The following is a 24,196-nucleotide window of genomic DNA, read 5'->3' as shown; positions in this document are numbered from 1 at the left end:
GATTAGTATAAACCTTTTATGCAACCAGCCCCAGTTTGTATGAATATGCATCTCTCACTTTTTTTTCAGATGTAAAATGTTGCAACCTGTAAAAACACCCATGTGAGAAACAACAGTGATTAACTGAAATGTCGGTCAAGGACTACAAGATAAATGTGTTTAAACCGGGAACATAAAGACCTTAGACCTTTAAACCCCTGATTCAGTGAGAGTGGATCACTAGACAGAAACTTCACTGCAATCAAGCTAATGAAAATGAATGCTATGTGCTGGCACAGTAGCAGTTTCCTGCTAATGTAGTATACAATGATTTACAGGCATTCCTGGAGGCTTTAGCTAATGAGAGTCTAAAGGCATCGATTACGGCCTTTATTCAACAGGCAATGGACATGCTACAAATCAACACAGCCTACATAATTAACCTGGAATAGAGCCTTCATCTGAGAGACGGCGTCTGTACTAAACACTACATAACCAAGAATAATATCAACATGAATATGGGAAGTCTGCGATTCTTGTGTCCACATTTGTAGTAATGAGGTACAGAGAACTCAAACGTTCATGTATTTAATGTGGGGTTTTTTTTGTTGCTTTGTGATAACATCACTGAAATTACTTCATTAATTTTATTACATTTTCTTAAAAAAACAAATATGAAAATCATATAAAAATCTTAATTTTGAGATTAAATAAAATCAAAATTATGAGATGCTAAATCAAAATTATGAGACAAAAAGCCTAAATTATGAAACAAATTTTGATAATCACAATGATATTATGATATCATGCAAATGAACACATTCAGAGTTAATGTCCTGGCTCTGTACTGCTTTGTAATGGCAGTGTGTGGTGCCATTTTTTGAATGGTACTGAATTTTTTGAAGCTCAAAAAAGCAAATACATCCATCATAAAATTAATTGATATGGCTCCAGTGGGTTAATGAATGCCTTCCAGAAATGAAGTGATTATTTGTATTATTATTGTTATTTTATTTTTTTGTATTTTAAAATGATCCATACTTAAAACTTTATAAACTATTATCACTGGCATCCAGCAACTACTGTATGCACATTAAAGAGAGTGTCAAGTTATGATGCTTACACAGGATGTAGGTGTAGCGGAAGCTTAGGTGAGAACTGATGAGCATGGAAGTGCATTTTAAGACAGATGCTAAAACGAATCTACAGTATAGCCAAAACAACTCACTTTTTTCACAACTCAGTCTGAAGTCTTTTTGGGGCTTCAACATTTTTTTTTCTTTTTTTTGGTTCCTTTAAAAGTTAAAAGTATGACATATTAAAAATTATCATATTATGAGATGCTAAGTCAAAATTATGAGATAATTATGTTTATATATATATATATACATAAACATAATTATGACATGGTATCTCATAATTTTGACTTTCTGAGTCATAATTATAAATATAATGAAATTATATATGGACATTCTATAAATTGTTTATTGAAAAAAAATGGTAATTATAATTAATTATTAAAATCATTCTATGCATGTCTTTAAAAAATCAGGCCCTTGTCTGAACACACACTGCCTGATTTATACACACGAGTAAAGCCACTGTCTCTCCCAAGACTTGCAGTGTGTCAGTGACCATTAAAATGAGATGCATTTGTTTAGATGCGTGTGCATTCAGGTTTATAAACGTCCACGTGTTTTGTGTGCAAATATGTGTTTTTGTGTGCATACTGCAGGCCTGATGAGAATCAGCCAAAACAAGCCCACAGTGTGTGTTTGTGTGCTGATGCTATCAGGAGTATGTGACAGCCCATCAATAACTGAAGACCTCTGAGGATGAACATGTGCTGCTGCTGGTAGAAGGAAAATGGATGTTAACTATTTATTCCTGAGCTTTCTCTCTGCTGCTTCCCTCTTTATCTCAGCGCATGATCCTGGACCATTTCTCTCTCTCTTTGACTTATTTCATACCATTATGTTTCTGTTTCTCTCCAAAAGCATATTCATCCCACAACTGTCTGTTTCTCACCAAACCTGTCAAGAACACATCAAGGTCAGATTTAAAAAATCATAATAATAATAATAAGAAATAAAAATAAGAAATAATACTGAAGTCTACTTTCTATAGATTTACGTATTTATTTAGTTTGTGATATTATATTTTCTTAAAAATTATATATATATATATATATATATATATATATATATATATCATAAGACATTATAAAGCACCATACATGTTTGACGACTATATTTCAAGAGTTCTGTTCAGCAGCTTAATGTAAGATTTAGATGAACATTTAATAATATATTTAGATGAATATTTAATAATTTAATATTTAAGTTGTTAAATTCAAGTTAACATAAATTCTTCTCACTGCTGTGGATGCCATCCTCCATTCAGCACTGTGTGTCACATTCGGTGATGAAGAAACTCTTCCCAAGATGATTTAGTGTTCCTATTATTGTCCTTGATCTAGAGATAAAGATCAATGGTTTTGCATAAAATGACTTTATCTTGATGGAGTTTAGTGTTTCTAAATCATGTTACTTTCTATGTCTACTGTCTGTAAGATCACTACTTTGGAGTAGAGAGCACTTTGAAATGTTCTTAACGCTCACAGTAACGGAAATATAAAACTGCTAAAAGAAATGGCACAGACATCATACACTAAGCATCAAGATCTCTTCCCTTTGCTTTGAACTTTTCTATGTGGAGCATTGCGTGCTGTAACTCTGTATTGCTTCAAGTGCACCATTCTGCGCACAGGATGTGCATAAGCGCTTTGTCTCGCTCTGTATTGGAGCTGTCCATAATATAATACTTTTGTGCCATTAAATATTATTAATAGCATATATATATATATATATATATATATATATATATATATACTTTTTTCATGGATATATTTTACAACAATACAAAGAGCAATCTGAGTAATATTTTACCAGATTTTGTCCTACACGTAAAATTAACTTTTATTCATCCCCCACTAAATAATATATATTATATATAGTGTATAGTTAAGTTCGCCTTTTTTTCATTTTTTTATTTTTATTTTTTTTTTATTAATAGAAGAAAAAAAAGAAGATAATTAAAGATAGTAAATATAAACAAAAGCACAAAATAAGTGTTTGCTGGTCAGAGGTGGAATGGTCCGCACAGTCAGTCTTCTCAAGGGACTCATTGTAAGCTCATTACATTTAATGTTCTTAAAAGGAATAATATTCAGGGTAAATTTGATGTCTGACAACAAATAAAGTATATATGAAAATACATATTTCAGGTAATATAATTGCACTTCTTTCTGATATGCTTCATCATGCATTTTTTATCATTTCATCCTGATTGTCCAAATACTTATGCTCACATCAGATTAGGGAATATAACTCTAAAAGTGCTGTCCTTTTTATTTGTTAAAACATGAATGTGTTGAGACAGCTAATATTAAAATGTGACATTCTGTAGATTTGTCTGATATTCATCTTTTAATCATATTTGTATATTTCGTGACTCCACAGCAGACAAAGCAATTTTGTCTTTACTGTTCCAATTATTTTAAATGGTATATTTTGGATACATTAATAGGCAGAACATTCTGAGACGTCTGACCCAGATATGATCTTCCGCAGTGTGTGATTTGTTTTACATAAAATATATATTTTTACAATGGTAGAGTTTAAATTTTCTAGCAGTTTGTGCACAGACATCTGTGTTGTTTTTAAGCAAGCAAAGTTCAAATCCAGTTTGAAAATTTCCAGATCCTCAACTTTGGTTAGTTACTCCTTGAGTGTCTGGTAATGTAAAAGTCCTTACAGACGCTGTGTGGCTCGTCCCATTTCCTTATCTCCAGGGACGAATCTCACTTTGGATGAACGCTACAAAAAACGACTCCCTGAAAAGAGGTAAAAGGCTCCCGCTCAAACTGATTTTCCCCATTTATCTCCTATTCTCTTTAAACGACAGGAAAAATCTTCCTCTCAAGCTTTAATCTCTCTCAGAACACTGAGAACAAAAGATCACAACTAGACCTCTCAACACATTAATACTAGCTGACTGCAAAAGCATAGGGAGACCTGGGTAAAAACTTCCCGCTAGCCTCCAGATGCTTCTGCTGCATCTCAGTTGATATGCATTTGGGATTTTTGCCATCTTTCTAGTTTTTACTCCACCTGCTTATGAATTGTTCAACACATTCCCAAAATCCTGAATCATTAATACTGTTGAATCTTTTCAATTATGTCACTGAGAACTGTATAAGAGAAAAAAAAGGGTCAGCGACAAATACTACTTACTGCATGCTGCATTAAACTAACCCTACAAATCCAATCTGAAATTTGCCTTTGTTGCTTAATCATCAACAAAAAATCTCACCAAGCCTGTCAGGAACACATCCAGGTCATATGTTAATTAAATAAATAAAATACAATAGAATTGTATTAAATATTAAAATAGAACAAATACATAAATTAAAAAACACATTTTAAAAGGTGGCATTTCAAACACTGTTTATTAATAAAAGCCCTTATGGACATGTGTTTTTCTTTTTTCTTTTAAGCTGAAAATACAATTCTACATTCTAATCCCTCATTTCAAATTCACTTCAATTTGATTCACTTATCAATTCAATTTTAAATGAAGCACAAACCTGATGCTGGGATATAAAAAAAAAAACAAATTCCAGCCACAAGTGTTTTCATTCGTGAACTGCTTAATGACCTAATGGAATCAATAAAACGTTCAATTCAATATTTCAGCACATATGTAAGTTTAATTAGATGAGAATGTAATAGGATCTGCTCCAAAGTACTACCCAAAACGAACGTATCAAAGATTTAAGCACATAAAATGCCTCGGCCAGCTTTGGTACAACTGTTTCCATTATCGCCCCAAATTCTGTTGTGAAAAACTAATGAAGCATTGAAGATCATCCGTTATTCTATTGAAACCAAACCCTCATGGGATACTTGGTCCTCAAGTGTCTTTGAAGTGTCCTTGCTGTCTGGACAAACCCCGTTTATTTATCACTAACTGTCTTCTTATCAGGCCTTACCTGAACATTGATTCTGAATCAATGAGATGCCGCCAATATCCCGATCATTATCATGTCCTAAGAAACTCGATCTAAAACTACAAATGGCTCTGAAAATGATCTGTAGCAGAATTTAGTTTTGAAAAGACCTAAAACAATTTTTTAATGATCAACGTTTATCACCAAGGCCGACATACAGTCGTGGTCAGAATTGTTGGTAGCCTTGGTAAATATGACCAAAAAAGGCTGTGAAAATAAATCTGTTAATTGTATTGATCCTTAATTAAAAAAAAATCAAATAAAAAATATAATACATCATTGAATACTTTAAAATGCAGGGAAATCTCATTATGAAATAATACTCATTTGGTAGACACTAATGGAATTTCAAATGGGACTGTCTTCTATGGTCAGATGACAACCGCTCAACAGAGGTTTGTAAAAAAGCACAATACAGCAATACATTCCTTGAGAACAGCAGCATATACAAACCCTTGACCAAAATAACTGTAATAAATCATAATAAATTATAATAAAGATCAGTGAAATACTATAACAGAACTACTTCAATCAACATTTCTGTTATACCCATATTACTGGAAAATACACTATGAATATTCCATCACTGAATAAAAATGCATAATACAATTTTATGCACACACAGACATAAAAAAAAATGACTTAACAGTTTTAATTTAGAATTGTTTCACATCCATCAATGCATATACACATGTACATCAGAAGTGGTAAACAGAAGTTCGCCTGAGCAGAAGTGGTAAACGCAAGCACGTTTGAGCTTCCACAAATAGTAGCCTATACAAATTAATAAATCATGATTTTAAAAGTGAAATTAAAATGTATTTGAATCGTAGTACAAACAAATAAAACCAAACAATATATTGATTTTATGAAGTCATAGTTGACAAAATTGTATTTATAAGTTGGTAAAATGCAAGGAAACTTTTGCTTGTTTTATAGCTATACTGTATTAATGTGTGAATGAATATACTTTATGAAATATATTAAAATGTTAAATTTTTTTAACATACATATCTTCCTTTAGAAAAGTAGGCTGAAACATGATCATTAAATAAATATTTTCTACTTACCTTTTGAAAATAAGATACATGTACTTTAAAATCACTAAAAGCTGTATAAAGTTACTATGTTCTTACACAAATTAAACAAAATATACTTTATGTAAGAGTTAAATAAGTATAAATACACTAAAATGTCACAAAAGTATGCTTATGTTTTAGCACATTTCTTTAGAAGCGGAACTTAGGATACATTTATTACTATTCTTCTAGTATACTTTTTAATTGCAATTCAGTACATTTTAACACACTTCAAGTAAGCATGTTCAAGTACAATTGTATTATAACTATACTATTTCAAATTCAAGTACTTTTTAAATACATTTAAGAGTACTCCTTTTTAATATACATACAGTGCCTTGTGAAAGTATTCATAGCCCTTATTTTTTTCCCACTATATATATATATATATATATATATATATATATATATATATATTAGTCTGCTAAGTAAAAAAAAAACTATACAATGATACCAACATTATTATTAATATTATAGTTTTTTTTTGTTACTTTTTTTATTAACATTTTTATTTTAAATTATATTTTTTATATTTTTTAATATAGATATTTTTTATATATATTTTTTAAAAGCCATTCTAATGTCAAGGCGTCCATATAGAGGCTTGATGTGTTTTTACTCTTTAAATTAAATATTGTGAAATCATATATTTATACTGACCATCGACTACCCTGCTTTCTAAGATATCGACATCGACCATCAAAAAAAGTTTCTACCGGTCGACCACTAGTAATTTTTGAGCCATTTGTGCTCTAACCAGATGAGTTACTTCCAATCAATGCAGGTCTTTCAGAAAGTGATTGAGCACTTTGCAAACGGCAGAAAGTCGCCTGCCAACATTTCCATCAAACCCGAGCACACTTCAATTCATGATGCAGAACTCCTGCCAAACACACTTTCATTTCATTCCCCGCCTTCCCTAATATTGATGTTAAAGAACTCTTTATGATTTAAAGTTTCCATTGTTAAGGTGCACTGGAGAGTTGACGTCTAAGTGTGTTGGATAGAGGGCGGGCGAACAGCTGACAAGGCGAACGTTTGAGGCCGTTATCAGAGCCTTCAAAATGCCTGGACACTTAAAAAGCCTTTTTATACATCTACTTCAAAGCCCAAATGATGGAGGGAAGCAGTAAAAATGGCACTTAACAGGGTAATGTGCAATCTTTGGGGATGAAAGCTAACCTTTCTTACTCCTGGGAAGCAAATTTACAGTGAAGGGGAATAAATTCTTGACAGGAAATGATATTAAAGTCTGTGAAGACTGTATTGTTTTCTTCCTGTTAGATTTAATTATTAAAAGCCATCATCAATGTCCTTACTGCTTTTTTTTTGTTAGCCCTAAATAGACTTCATGTTTAGTTAATGACTGTGAATTTGAATTGAATGCATTAAATGTTTTACCACCATAGTAAACTTATTAAACATAATTTTATGTATAAAAATATTATAAAAATGATACAATACAATTTGTATTAAATATTAAACAAAATAATAATATTATTTAATATATAAAATATACAATATTATTTTATTAAATATTAAATATTTAATAGTGATATAATTAAATATATTATTTATACTATTGTTAAATATATTATTTAAATATATTAACCAAATATATAAATTAAATACACATTTCAATAGTTGGCATTTCAAACGATACTGTTATCGGTACATTGTTTTATCTGCGTATACTTCAATTTTAATGACAAGTTAGAAGCTGCTGCTTGTCATTTCCCTTTAGTGAAATATGTGGCCGACGTTTTGCTCGACGTGCGTGTGATATCCAGCGCATGCACTGTGTATGTGTGTGTGTGTGTGCGTGCAGTCAATCATCTCGGCAAAAGGGAAACGTTCGAAACTGTGGGCTTTCACAGGACACCAATGTCAGATGCAATATATGCAGTAGTGTAATAGTGAATGAAGGAGGCAACACAAGTTACTTAATGAAACATTTACTAACAAAACACAACATATACCTCAAGCAATGCAACTCCAACTCCAACTGCTACTCGCGAGACACATTCACATCAAATGTCAATTCAGCAGTAGAGTTACACTCACAAGACACTGCACTTATTTGCAATCACAAAAGTACATTAGTTGCATGTTCTTTAAGGCCTTTCCAGTAAAACGTTTTATTCGTGTGCTGTTCTAACATGTGCTAATTCAGAGCGTGTCCACCCGAAGCGTCCATACACTAAAATACCAGTCAAATACCTGATTGTTTAGTCATCGTCTGATTGTGCTAATACTGTCAAAAACATACAAGGTTTACATATAAACACAGTTAATTATGTATAAAGTGAAAGTAAATAGGCAAGAGAGAAATGGTGTGTTAAAGGGACAGTACTAAACATACTGCGGCTTGTCATTAAAGGGATAGTTCACCCAAAATTAAAATTCTGTCATTGTTTACTCAATCATGCGGTACGAAACATGTATTATTTATTTATTTATTTATTTATTTATTTATTTATTTATTTATTATTTTTATTTTATTTAAAAAAAATTGTGCTGAACGCAAAATAATATATTTTTGAAGAATGTGTGTAAACAAACAGTTGCTGGTCCCCACTGACTTTGATTGTAGGAAAAAATATATATATATGAAAGTCACTGCATGGGGACCAACAACTGTTTAATTTCCAACATTCGTCAAATTAACTTATGTTCAACAGAAGAAGAAACTCATTCAGGTTTAAAACAACTTGAGAGTGAGTAAATGATGACAACTTTGATTTAATATTCAAATATTCCTTTAATGTTAATAAAATAAAACACAAAGAGAAAAATATCTCACTGCTCTTGACTGTAGAACATTAATACAGCTGCTAAAGTTCAGCAGTAATAAAATAACTTTTCAACAACTTCATATCTTTTTGCACCGAATAGTATCAATAACAATACTGATAAGTATCAGTAAGCATATTGGTATCTATAAAATATACATGATACCCATCCCTAATTATGTTGCTTCAATTTAAATTCAGTTCAATCTCAGGATTTAATTAGAATCAATTATACATTTAATTGCACTAACCTTATGCTGGAATATTTAACTATTGAAACAAACATCCATTGTTCACTGACTGCCTCTGCTCAAAAACAAACAAACAAAAAAAACCCACAATAATAATAATAAAAATAAAATAATAATAAATTAATCAGTAAAGAAATAAAATTAAAGTCTGTGCGGACAATCTTGTAGACCACTTGTTAGATTGAATTATTAAAAGTCACAGTCTACAGGACAACCTCACTGCTCCTTCATAAGCCCTGCATACATTTCACTCAGGTCTGTCTAAAAGCAGTGTAGCCTGATTTCTGAAACAAACTTTTATAGAACAGCTCAAAACGACTGTCTTAAATCAGTCTGACGTGATTTACACCATTAGCAGAGGAAGAATTTCTATTTCTAAATATGCAAAATGGACTAAAACACATTCAAATGAATCACAATGGAATCAAATCAGACTTATATTGAAAGCTTGTGAACCATAATCGAATCAGAAAGCATTATCCCCATTTGGGGAGATTTGTCACAGAAATTAAGTGCACTTTCGTTATTAACCAATCACAAGCAAAGGAAGTTGATTTTGATGATAGATTATAAAGACAAAGATGCTTTAGAATAACCTGCACCAATGATTCTTTCATATTTAAGCCAACAAATATGTATTAAGAAAGGATTCATCCTTCCTAAGCAAGGGTCAGTAAAAGTGAGACTTACTATATTCAGCACTTTGAGCGATATGGGGCATACAGTAAAATCTTCTCAAAAGAGATGTGACCTCTTTTCAAGAGTTATTTCTCAAATGCAATTTACTGCACAATATAAACTAACCCACTTCCACTTCTTCTTTGTATCTCACACTTACAGATAGATACATGGTTACTCGTAGACAACATGAAGCTGGAAGTGTGTAGAAACACTCAACAGAACATAAATATGCACACTGAATAAGACAACGGAGGAAGATTTGTTAGTTTCTTTCCAGGCAATAACACACGACCCCTCGAGTTCCCCTGATCAGTGAACATGGGCAGTTCTACGCAACCCTCACTCATCATAACCCTCTATGATTTATGAACAGACAAATCACTCAACGTCAAGCACAGAACAAACACATCTAAAACACATTATCTCAGATCCTACTCATTCATCTTCATTGGCCCTTTTTTTATCGCCACTCACAGACTCAAAACTCAACGCATCATTGACAATAGATGAGAGCAAATGTTGTTCTGTTTTTCAGGAAGTCATCATTAGGCCGTGTTATGATGTGAATAATAAGTGAAGAAGATTTGACTTACCTATGATGGCAATTAAGATGTGCACAGAACATGAAAGAGAAAGAAAGGAAAAACAGAGAATTATTGCTGTACATTCAAATGCATACTCATTTATCTTGCATCAGACTTGTTGAATTTATTCACAACAACAGATGAAGGCAGATGAAGAATGGCAGACACAAACCCAATAGGGAATATTGTCAGAAAATTCTGGTGAGGTTTTTCAAAGTTTTCAAACAAAAGTTTAACATTCCCAAAACATTAGCATGAAAAAAAAAATGCACTGTTCATGGAACTTTTTTTTTTCCTGAATCGTTTTCTAGGTATGCATCGAATATTCGGCAACCAAAATAAAATGAGTGAAAAGACAAACTCTACCGAACAATGACGAGACGTGATCAAATAGCAATCAGCACAGATTGGAAGGCCTGTTTAGTACTGCAGGGCATGTCTTCAATGAGAAGAGGAAGAGGTGATTGTTGCTGGTTACTGTATGATGATTGAAATCATTAAATGGCCATAAATAGTTAGTAAATAAACAGCAAAACATTATGTTTTAATGCTCGAATTACATGTATTCTTACAGCACTGCATAAAAGCTATCTGCTTGTTAACAAAGGTTCAAAGTCAGGGCTGTGAATCTTTGGGAAGGCAGTGATTCGATTAGATTCATGATTCATAGGTTTTCGATTCGATTCAAGAATGATTTTTGCAAATTTAGAAGATTCAGTTCGATTTGATTCGATTATAACGATTCGAATCTGCATTCTTTAAGTGCATTCAAAGGATTATTTAAATGTTTCCCCTAAATTCTTTAAATGCTTTGTCAGAGGGCAAATTATACAGCAGCCTTTATGGTTAGAGAACCATAAGTAAGAAAAAAAAAAAGAAAAAAACTTTTGTCCATTGTTAAATGCTAGTTTAATTATGTGACATGGCATACATAAAAATTTATGTAAGCCAAGATTTTAAAAAAGAGCTTTAAAAGTATTATGTATAAGCTAACATTTTGTCACACCAGAAGCGTAGCCATAATTTCAGAAGTGACAGAAAGGTCAAATACAATAATTTTATGTATGTAGCCTATGTATTATCATAATTATTGTAATTTATTATTTATATTATTTTTATTTTTTATGAGGAATTCTCTTCTTTTTTATTACTTTTAATTAGCTGTAATAAATCAAATACACTACTGGACAATAATCAATCATTTGTAATCGATAATTTTTTCCTAATGGCAATTTTTTGATTGTTTTATATACTAGGCTACATTTAATTAGCAATTATTTAAATTTCCTGCACAGAATAAGGTAGAAAATGTACTTTGTACTGTAAATGTAAATGTACTACAGAAAAACAGTTATGGGCTTTATTTATTTATTTATTATTATTAGTTAGTTAGTTAGTTAGTTAGTTAGTTAGTTAGTTAGTTAGTTAGTTAGTTGTTATTCTTTGCTGGATAAATTTAGCATGTTTTAAAATACAGTCAAATTGTATCTCCTGTGTAGACTTTAAAATTACTTTGTGTTATTATCTAACATCAACTTACAATGAGTGTAATTCACATGAATTAATGTTTGTGAATGTTATTGAATACAAACGCTTGATCATTCATGTTTGTTCATTGTGCATTAAATAATTTTTATTTTACAACTGCAGGCAGAGGAAGATGAAACACCCCAGAAACTCTATAACAGAAAACAGCAGCAGAAATATGACAAAAACTTTTAGGTGAAGCTTGTTTACTTTTTTTGCATACTTTTATTCCTTGTGGAAATTGAAACACAATTTTAAATAAGTATAAAGAATGCAATTGGTTTTGTACATTTTATTTTTTATTAATGATTTTAATAAAAAAAAAAAATAATGATAATGTTGTTCAATTAGGATGTTTCTGTGTTTTGCCTTGGTAGTGAAATTGGTACCGAGAACCGTGGATTTTCACTGGTATTGGAACTAAATACAAAAATTTTGGTACCGTTACAACACTACTGTGATGTGCATGTTTCGCTTGATTTATTTGTATCGACAAATACCAAAAATAACTATATCGGTATGAGACTTGTTCTTGAAAAAGTGGAATTGGTGCATCCCTATTTGTTGGTTTAAAGCTGATCCCCCAGTACGGTCTGTATTTATCACTACAAAGACCCCAGTAACAGTCCAATACATTATGACCATTAAAACACAAGGGGAAATGTTTTAATGCATAATTATGAATCATCTCGAGTCTCTAAAGTAAATTCACATTCTGTAAATTCTCAAAACAATTATGGTATTTACTTGAGGATATACATTACAGAATGCATTAAGCAATTTCTAAAATAACTGCAATCTAACTGGATATCTGAAGGAGATGCATATATCATTTGGTCTAATATAGTATTTCACATAAAAGGCTGTATAGTTTACATATAATTTGTACAAATGAATGTATGGCTTCTTAAATTACACATAAAACACAGTTTATCTGCTTACTAAAACTGAGTTATTACTCAAATATTACAGTACACACACACACACATTTTAACCACAACAGACTCAACGCATAATGTACTCTCTAATAAATAAAACAAATGCACATAAAATATTTATTTGAGAAATTATTCTATTATATGACAGAAAGAGAGTGGACTAAACTCAATCTCTGCTTCACATTGAGATGCTGATCAATCTTTCTGCATTTATTTTTGGATAATGACTATCTAGCTGTACATTATCCTGCTTCTTTCATGACTACTTACTGAATAAATGCAATGAACTTAACATATTGATTTATGTTGACTCTGTGCTTACTTGATTCTAACTAAGCAATTATAGGATTTTACATTCAGTTACTTTCTATATGTTTGCAAATCACAGGTACTTTGTATTGAATACATACAACTGAACAACAACAACAACATACATATATTTCTTGCACATTAAGTCTGCTGAACCTCAAGAGAAACAATGCACCCACTGACTTGTTAATCAGTGTTTGGGAGCTTTAGTGTTGATGACCGTGAGAACATTTGTCAGAACCATCACCAGAAACCACTGCACACCACTAAATGTCACTAAACACACTAAATTAGAATCAACAAATCCAGGTAACCCTCTACTCCCTCTACTTTTCACTCCATAAAAGCATCACATTTGCCCAGATTCTCCAGGACATACCACTGTACCTTATGCCAATTACATCTCCACTTTTGCTCAGAGACAAGGACTGCACTTATGTAAGGGGTTTATTAGCACACTTTTCCACCTAGTGTTTTCTAACAGTCAGAAAGATCTAGAAAAGCCTTTCAGAAGCACAAAATATTAATTTATTTTTGCAAGGGCTGGAAGAATACATCAGTAATCATACTTTAAGTGTCTAATGGAGTTTTAGCGTGAACAATTGGTCAATTAGCTATAAATTGTAATTAAGGCTTGAGTGGAATTATCAGGAGAATGTCTCTAAAAGCAGTGATGAGACTTATTTTTTGGTTGATGTTAAGCTTTGCGGACCCTGATATGGGCCAAAAATCGCTTCAAAATATTTATGCTTAATTTATATAGCTTTCCTTATATAGTATCAGCCCATATATGGCTTCATTTGAAAGCTTAGATAATCTTCGTTACAAATAATACCATAACATTTTTATGATACATAAAGCAGGAAAATTAAGCTTAGAAATGTATTCAAATTGTCTTTAGAATGTAGGGAGGCAGGGCTCAGGTAATGAGGTAAGGAGATGCTCCAAACAGTAGACCAATACAGAATGCACTTAAATGGAATGATATAAAGCTGGAGGATGTGGACTATATTTTAGATTGTGATAGACCAGGTATATATTTATAATTTATACAGTCTTGTGTCTCCTTAAAGAATAAAACTGATTGTAGAAAACACAAAATATGAAATTTTGTCCTATTCATTCATGCCATTTTGTATATTACTACTTAGAAAAACATAAAAATAAAACATATGTCAATCAGTAATCAAGAAAAGTGCTTATGGCACATAGTAAAATAGGATTCTGAGGGTAATGTGTTTTATAAAGCCTGGTTTTGCAAAGAAAACTCAAAAGGACAATTTTACTTGCTTCACTTATAAGGCAATAACTCCTGTTTAGAAGGTGTTATTTTAAAGAATCTTTTTTTCTTTTCTTTTTTTTTTTTCTTTTTATTACGTTTTGGCATCTAGTGGCATCAAACAAAGTAAGTTGCACACAGCTGGACCTAATAGAACCTGATTTTTCTTTTTGTTTTACTTGTATGTGTGTAGGGTAAACATTTGAATTTGAGTATGTCAAATTTAGGTGCAAATCCCCCCCAAAAAGCCCCAGAGCTTAAGTTAACTGTCACTCATCCCTTCTGTGGGATACCTTAGTTTACTTCACTATATTACAATTAAATCCTAATCTGATCATGACAAACTATATATCATTGGAAAGATTCCTAAATAGATATTTTACTTTTTTTTTTTATTGATGTAGGGAAAGTAATAGATTGATTTATGACAAGAGTGCACCTTAAAAGTATACATCATAATAGGAGTTCTGACATTTGTCACAAAAAGTATTCTTCATGCCTTTTTTTTCTAAAACACTTTAGAAATAATCAGAAATTATATATCAATTGAAAATGTAAAATCTCAAAATCCATCCTTTGAAAACCATTTTAAAATCAGACATTGCATTACCATGAATATGGAACATCAAAATTGTTACAAAATCTTTTCATTCATAAATTATCAAAATTAAAATTTGGATAGTACACGTTCACGTCTACGTTAAAAAATCTGAGTGACAATTAATGGGTTAAGTGTGGCTTGCATACCCCTCAAATAATGCATCGACACAAAATTTCTATGTATTATACTTGTTCCAGTTTGCAATAGGGCTACTGAGTTGTTACGTGGTATAGTAAAACTGTACTGGGCAAAGCTGGTAAAATAACACTACCTTCCAGTGATGCTCACATGCTCTGGTGATAATAGCTTTAATATTAATAACTATACACTACACGAAACAATAATAACTATACATTTTTTGTATAATTAAACGACAAAAGAAAATTCAGTTAAATCTGATTCTGTTACATAGAACTGGATAAACATAATATATTTACTTGTTTTACTTTCAACAAAAGTTTGGTTATTTTATTGGCTTGCATTTTTTTAAATTCAGCATCATTAAAATTTAGATAAATTAAAAAAAGTTTACAAAATGATTTTATATTATTTAATAAAATCTTAAATAATTATTAAAAAGCATCTTCTGTTTTGGTTTTTTAGGTCAAGCACATCCAGAATTTTCAGTTTTGGCCCAGAAATGTTATTTTGGTGCATCCCTACTTAATTGTAAATGTGCTGTGCAAACGTGCAAAAGTGCTCAACAAAGAAGATTTCAAAACTAACCCCTGGTTTCACAGACAGGGCTTAAGACTAGTCCTAGACTAAAATGTAAGTCTGAGCTGTTTCCACTGAAATAAACTTGCACTGACTGATCTTAAAAATATATCAGTGCCTTTTTAGTTTTAAGATGCACATCGGTAATGTTTTTTTCTAAGCATGTTTATAAAAATTACTTAAATGTCCTAATTGATCTATGGTCTAATCCTGGCTTAGTCTAAGCCCTGTCTGTGAAACCGGGCCTAAGAGTCTTTAATAATAAAAACATAGAAACTACAGGAGAAAACAGGACACAACAACTGAAACAAAAACTATGCCAGACAAGGAACAGATGGGAACACAAGGCTTAAATACTAGAAGTGCAATCAAAAAAACAAAACAGGTATGGGTGACTAACTAACAACCAAGAAAACTAACTAGAAAACAGAACAAAACAGAATATACATGTGACATTGATAAAAGGAAATTGAAATATACTTTTTTGTAAGGGTAAGCAAACCTGAGCTTAGTCTGAGATGCTACTGTTGAGACTTCCCAGGAGAATTTGATCTCCATGTAATTTTCTTGCTGTCTACGAGAAACATTAAACCAAGATCTTGTTTGTGATTTTCTGTCCCACAGGACAATACATACCAGAATCCAAAGCGTAATGCAGGAAAAGTCCACATTTTAAGAAACGCTATGGGATCATTTTAGTCAACTTCTGCTCTACCATATATAACAAACCATTTTTTAATGAATGCAAGAAGGTAAAGAGACATAAAGAGTAAGTTAGGTTAGCCCACATTCCCATCATCACAGGCGTTTGTATGCGAGTGCTGTACTCGTAGACAAATGGGGAAAGGTTGTATGAGGCATGAGCACATCACCTTAGAGAAGCGACTCCTTGCATCTCTGCCTCGCATGCAAATTACCAACACTGCCGCTATGCAAATAACACAGCGCTGTATGCAAATGAAAAGTAGGGAGTGAGTGAATTATGTTCTTTCTAAGGCGCAAACCTGATGGATTGTTGTCTGAATGTTGTTTCAGAGTGCTTTGAACATGTTTCACTTCTCGTAATAACTCAGGAAAATATTATATTATGCAACAAATGTGTGCCTGAGTGAAAAAGAACCAAATAATAGCAAGTGGGAGTTAATATTAGCATCTTCATTTTATGTACATGGACCTAATATGTAAAGCTGATTCATTTATGCAGTGTTGAGGATTACAAGCAACTAAATAAAAGTAGCATTGCAACTTAGTTAAATGTTTTATACTTTTCCCAAAAAGAATTGTGATAAAATGAGAAGTGAACTAACAGACAAATCAAACAAGCTTTCCTAGAATATGCAATTCAAAAATACCTGATGACCAATACTTTTGTTTACTTTTCAAGTAAAAATATCAATGCATCCTTAAATGTATAGTTCACGCAAAAAAAATTAAAAATTGCTTAAAATGTCAACACTCTCAGGCCATCCAAGATATATATGAGTTTGTCTCTTCATGGGAACAGATTTGGAGAAATGCACTTGCTCACCCGTGGATCCTCTGCAGTGAATGGGTGCCATCAAAATGAGAGTCCAAACAGCTGATAAAAATATCACAATAATCCATAGGTGATCCATGTGACTCCAGTCCATCAATTAACATCTTGTGAAGCCAAAAGCTGTGAGTTTATATAAAAACAATAACATAATTAAGATTTGTAACTCTTTATTTTTAACTTCAAACCATTGCTTCTGGCCAAAATAAGTAAAATACCTAAACCATAATAATGTTTCCTCCTGCTGGAAGTGGAAGCTTTAAAGGTAAAAACATTGTGATAATGGATTTGTTTCTTACAAACATGCAGCTTTTGGCTCGATGGACAGGAGTTGTGTAAATTACTTGTGTATTGTGAAGCTGTTTGGACTCTCATTCTGACGGCACCCATTTAATGCAGATGATCCAGTGGTGAGATATATATATAGCTCATATAATCCTCACTGAATTTATTTGATTACTCAGTTATAACATCTAATATCTTGAAGAAATAAGATACAATACCATGTTTGCATTATGTATTAAGTTTGTGTTATGTAATACATTTATGCAAGCCATTGGCTTTAAAACTGTGGTTATTTAAATATCCACTCTTAAACTCCGCAATGAAATATTTTTAATATATTTTATATTTACAGCTTGTTTCACAGCGTTGCGCAATGTAACAAATCAGAGACACATCTGTTGATTTTCTTCCAGTGAGGTGTTTAAGTTTGAATCCGCTCAAAACAGAGTTTGTGTCCAGTGATGAGTCCTGCAAGCTCACAAATCCTCTCATTAAAAGTTTTGATATGATGTAAATAAGAGATTTGCTGTGCAGAGAGCTTCATTGATTAACGGAATGTCGTGTGAAAGCAACTTTTAGTGACAGCTTTCATATGTGTGAATACAATGACTGGAGATTTTCGCATAATAATAGATTACATTTTCGATTTGTTTCTCAGCAAACGCTACTGCATGACTTCAGACCATTTGAAATATGGAATGAGTTTTATGGGATAATCTAATGACATTAGATTTAACAATTCGTTAAATGGACAAGTACAAGCATTTTTATTATTATTATTATTATTATTGTTATTATCTTAATATTAAATTAGCATAAATGCAGTACACCTAGCAAGGGCTTTTAAATAATATAATAAATAAAAAGAAAACAGATAGAATAGAAAAAGAATATGCAAGCTAGTGTTAGAGCCATATGGTTCGTTCACACCAGATGTGAATAAAGCGTCTGGCGCGAGTGATTTCAATGTTAAGTCAATGCAAAGATGCGAATAGACAACCTGTGGTGTGAAATTTCATCGCGGCATTCGCGCCGCCTCATTCACGCGAGTTGAAAAATCTGAAATTTGGCTAAATTTTGCGCCAAGTTAACCAATCAGGAGCTTGCTCTTAGTAGTGACGTGATTACGACGTAGCAAGCAAAGGGAAAATCCGAAACAACAATGGAGGACAAAGTCATAGTCGCTGTATGTGGATACCCGGAGCTGTATGATACTTCTTCATACTTTTACAGAAACAGGAATAAAAAGAAACACATTTATAGATTAATTGAATAAAGACCAAAGATTAGATTTACCCCAAACAAATTATATTTTATCTAGAACCACTAAAGAGACATCAGATGTCAGAAGGACAAGCCGAGGTGAGAGTGCTCTAGGCGGATACATGATCACTGAGCTCCTGCTGGTCGCATGGAGTTCGTCTCCGAAAATAAGCGAAACACATTTTTAAATAGACGCTGTCTTTATAAATAAACCGCATCTTTAAGTTTACAACAACTACATTCTCGCCTGAAATACTTTTAAAACTAAATTTCATGACATGATAACAGTAATATTTTGAGAATTATCCGAATAAAAATGGTGGTTGAAATCACAATGCTGTGAGAACTCAACTGGCAGAAGCCAACCCATGACGCAAATTTGCGTCTTTTGTGAAGTTAATTTCAAGCGCGAATGAACTGAAAATGTTCAAGCGTCCAACTATTCGCACAAGTTGCGTCTGGTGTAAACGCACAGTTAGAGGTCTTTTTTAATAATTGTATAATAATTGAAAAGAAAATAGATAGAATAAAAAAAGATCTTCTTTTGTGATTCAAAAAAGTAATGTAATGGCTTTAGAACAGCATCAGGCTGACTAATTATTTACTGAATTTATCCAATCAACAACTTCTGAAGGGATATATAAACTCGAAACTATGAGAGAGAGAGAGAGAGAGAGAGAGAGAGAGAGAGAGAGAGAGACTTTGACTTTTAGGTCTTCTTTAATGATTCAATAAAAATGTAAGAGACCTATTTTAAAAATGTAATAATTCTCACATACATATTTTTTCACATACATATATACATAGAGAGGAAAAGGAGGGAAAAAAAATAAATAAATAAAATAATTAAATACTTTCCCCTTAACACTTAAATATAAAACAGCAAGCAATCATCAACATCAACATCACAAATACAGTGGTTTACAGCCCATTTACCTTTAAACATCTTCATATCATTCATCAAAACATTCCTTGTTGATAGCCATATAGCCAATTTTGCCTGACCAAAAAGAAAATTAATCAGAACATGTGCTTCCCTCCTAATTCTACTATACTTTGGTCCATAGATAAAAAGTGCTGGAGTAAATACTTCTCCTAATGAATGAACCCACTCTTCTAAAATAAAAAAACAAAGGTTGAAGCCTTTCACAGTTTAAAAACAAGTGATAAACGGTTTCCTGCTCTCTACAAAAAGGACAGCCTACTTCTACCTCTGGATCAAGGTGTGCTCTGTGTCTGTTTGTAGCTATAATCCCATGTACTATTCTCCACTGAAGGTCCCCAGACCTTTTCTCAATGGGTGGTTTGTACAGGGACCTCCAGCAGCCTTTAGGGGAGGCACCTGGCCCCAGAACCTCCAGCCATTTGGACTCGCTGACACTCTTCAGTGTGTTAAGATGCCACACTTTCACACACATAATGTACATCACTTTCTTATCAGCATCACCAAAGCAGGCCAGTTGAGGTGTCTTAAATGTCAACAAGCAGCCTTCCTTTTCTTGCCATTCAGTGTCAGTCAGTGATGAGAAAAACAACTCTGGAAAGGCACAATTGTTTGCTTCTTCATCAGAAGTTTCCATTGCCAGTCTAAATTCCTGAGGCAAAGACTCTAAAATCTGAGTCAACATGTTTTGTGCCAGCCTTACTGATTTTATTCCCAGTTTCAGAGCTAGATTTTCAGGGCTAATCCAAATCTCTTTGTCTTTTAAGTGACCAATCTTTGTCATGTTTGCAGCCCACATAGCTTTTCTGAAAGTGTTCGATTTAAAAACATCAGAGTCCAAAGCAGAATTGAAAAACAGTGGTTCCTCTTTCAGCCATAAAATGTTTGTGCTATCTGGGTTCCGTGACAAATTAAAAAGTGACCGTGACTTTAAAACTGATCTATAAAAGAGACTCAGTCCACTTAAATCCAGTCTGTTAATGTCCATCAAGAACAAGTGGCGGTCCAAACCCATGTTTCCAGCTCTTCTTAGGAGGGCACAGGCTACTTCAGCCCAGCACACATCCACTCCATAGAACAGTCTTTGCACTGCATTCTGAAGGTCCTGAGTCTCACTCTGATGTCAATCAACCCCTGGCCTCCTTCTTGTCTAGGTAGATACAGCACCGCTGCCTTCAACCAGTGCTGACCCGACCAGAAAAAATCCACTAGTCGTTGTTGTATTCCTCGCACTAGATCCTCAGGAGGCTCAAGTATTATCATTCAGTGCCAAAGTGAAGAAGCAACCAAGTTGTTACATACCAGAACCCTCCCTCTATAGGACAACTGGGGGAGCAACCAATTCCAGCGAGACAACTTTGCACACACTTTCTCCAAGAGGCCTTCCCAGTTTTTCTTCTTAAACTCTTCTGTCCCTAAAAACACTCCTAAATACTTTAACCCTGCTCTTCCCCATTGCAACCCACCAGGAAGCATCGGACCTTTAAGAAACCTGCCACACCATAAAGCATCACTTTTTCCCCAATTAACTACTGCTGATGAAGCTTTCCCATAAAACTCTAAAGCCTGTTTAAGCACCTGAATGTCACTCTGGTCTCTGATTATAACTGTAATATCATCAGCATATGCAGAGAGTTTAATAGAACAGTTTGTGGTGTTGATCTGTAGGCCCATTAACTCTCTTCTCAATTTACACAAAAAGGGTTCAACTTCAATGTTGTACAGTTGACCTGACAGTGGACAACCCTGTCTAATTCCTCATTTCACATTTATAGGGACACTTAACCCCACCACCCATTTTTATCATGTCGCTTCTGTATATAAGAGTTTAATCCTTGAGATGAACTTTTCCCAAAAAACAAAAGTTTTGAGGGTGTCAAACAGAAACCTATGATCAACCCTGTCAAACGTCTTTTCCTGATCCAGGGACAACAGGCACATATTGGCATCTTTACTATAAGCATAATCAAAAACATCCCTAATTAAGTTAAGATTATCCATTATTGACCTATTTTTAACACAATATGACTGATCTTTGTGTACAATTTCATACAACACATTATTTAATCTATTTGCTAGAACCTTAAAAAGAGTTAAATCTCCCTTTTTTGGGAGCAATGAACACCCAATCTCTGTTTCCAGCCACTTTAATGTATTTTTTAAACATACAGAGGAATAAGCAGAGTACTTCTGAGAGAAATCTCTTATGTGCACTTGTGACGAGTGGGGCAGGGCCGAGGGGCGTGGGAACAGGAGCGAGGCCAGTGGAGTGATTGGAGATGAGCGACACCTGCTCGACCCACCAGTCTCGAGTCCCACGGAGGAGATAGAAGGATATAAAACAGGAGCGACGACAGTGAAGGACGAGAGAGGACCAGGCCTGGGTTTTAGTTGTGTTTGGTTTTTATTTGTGCGCGTCAGTTGTCCGTGAGGGGCTGACGCACTATTTTGCCTTTTTTTTTTCTCATTAAAATGTAATTTGATTGTCCGCCAGGTTCCTGCCTCCTTCTTCCCGATGATTATTAAGGTTTAATCCATTACAGTGGTGCCGAAACCCGGGAGAAGGAGGGACGCGCTGCTGAAGGTCCCTTGCCGCTGTTGTGAATCCGCGGTGCCATCGAGCAGGCGAGGGACTGTGTCGCCATGGACGCTGGAGGTGGTGGGCTGGAGTGAGTTGCCGGGGAAAGGCGAGCTCGCTGCCGGCCGCCTGTGATGTGGAGGGGCGGCTGCCATCCGTGAGGGAGCGGAGGAGTTGGCGCCGTTCACCAGGGGTCCGGAGCCTGCTGCCTCCGTGAAGGAATCCGGAGTAACAGGGAACGGGGGACTCCTGCCGACTGCCCAAAACCGGAGGAGCCGTCGCCGTCCACCGGGCGGTGGAGGAGTGTCGTGCCGTCCGCCGGGGGCCGTCCAGTGCCACCGCCAAGCACCGCGGAGGAGATCACCCAGCTGGTGGAGTGCTGAGCAGCAGTGCGTCTGGGAACCAGATTTTTTTTTTTCTCCTTTCTCCCCTATCTCGTCTCTGTCGCTCCTCCTTCCATCTCCTTTTCTCTCGCCTCGTCTGTCCTACCCCCAGGTTCCCGCAGGTCCCCGTGAGAGGCCCCCCCCCCCCCGCAGGGAAAGGAGGGGGGGGTAGAGCGCAGTCTCGAGGGTACCCCCCGGCCTGCGAGGGGCGATGGGGGTATGTGACGAGTGGGGCGGGGCCGAGAGATTGGGGATCGAGAGACCGAGAGACTGGGATTGGAGTTGAGCGACACCTGCTCGACCCACCGGTCTCGAGTCCCACGGAGGAGATGGAGGGATATAAAACTGGAGCGACGACAGTGAAGGACGAGAGAGGACCAGGTCTGGGTTTTAGTTTGTGTTTGCTTTTTATTTGTGCGCGTCAGTCGTCCTTAAGGGGCTGACGCGCTGTTTTGTCTTTATTTTGTAATTAAAGTTTGATTTGATTGTCTGCCGGTTCCCGCCTCCTTCTTCCCGATAATTATGGAGTTTAATTCGTTACAATGATCTTCATCAGAATCACTCTGATCATTTTCAACACCAATACTCACAGCTTTATCAGGTAACGTTACTTGATTACTTCCAGATTGCTCCACACAGCCAGCATTAACAACAGAATCACTAACCTCCAGCTGCCCGTTCACCTCCTCTGTAGCTCCTCTATCCTGCTCCTCAACTCTCTCAGATTCTGTGTTATTTACTTCAGGCTCGATGTCGTTTTCATCACGAGATGTAGAAGCGCGCTGTTCATCTCTACGCGGACACGTGAAGCGTTTGTGGCCAAAATCACCGCAAATAAAACACTTTAAACTCTCAGTGCTAGCGTACACCATGAAAGAATTATCTCCGTGAGTAACATGGAACGAAACTTACAAAGTCCGCTCCGGTGAGTTCAGAAACATGTAGACATGTCGTCTAAAAGGAAGAACCGGAACATAAGTTTCCTTTACCCATATTCCACTCACTGTCAGTTCATTTACGAGTAATTCAGATTTTAAGAACACGACAACTGCTTTGTTCATCCGGGAAGCAGAGACGATGTTTTCAAAACCAATATTCTGAACGATACTCAAAAGCAATTCCTCCACTGTCACCCCGGCCTCGGGTACACACCTGCAGCCGTTTCGAAGTGACAGAGTCGGCGTTCCCTTCGCGTGAGCAGCCGCCATCCCGGCGACAACACACTGCGCACACACACACAAACACGAAAAAACTTATCTTCCTACACTGAACCCGAGGGGAAAATAGGAAAGAAGAGAAGAAAAATAAAAAACACTGAAAGAATGTTCACAATCACTCTCAGCAACGCTCTCAAACACGCGCTGAGCTCTCCACAACTACCAATCATGCACCAGAGAGAGAG

The 24,196-nt window shown here is 34.7% G+C and overlaps 1 protein-coding gene and 1 long non-coding RNA gene across 4 annotated transcripts in view; both read right to left on the bottom strand.

Annotated features, from left to right (window-relative positions):
- LOC132142418 (uncharacterized) overlaps positions 1-24,196 on the bottom strand; it is a 1,026,371-nt gene that overhangs the window by 876,234 nt on the left and 125,941 nt on the right. The window lies entirely within an intron of this gene.
- LOC132142416 (neural cell adhesion molecule 2-like) overlaps positions 1-24,196 on the bottom strand; it is a 409,999-nt gene that overhangs the window by 281,126 nt on the left and 104,677 nt on the right. The gene's annotated exons all lie outside the window — the stretch shown is intronic.

This window comes from Carassius carassius, chromosome 6 (assembly GCF_963082965.1).
Source record: "Carassius carassius chromosome 6, fCarCar2.1, whole genome shotgun sequence".
NCBI lineage: Eukaryota > Metazoa > Chordata > Actinopteri > Cypriniformes > Cyprinidae > Carassius > Carassius carassius.
This window is presented reverse-complemented; position numbering and strand designations above follow the sequence as displayed.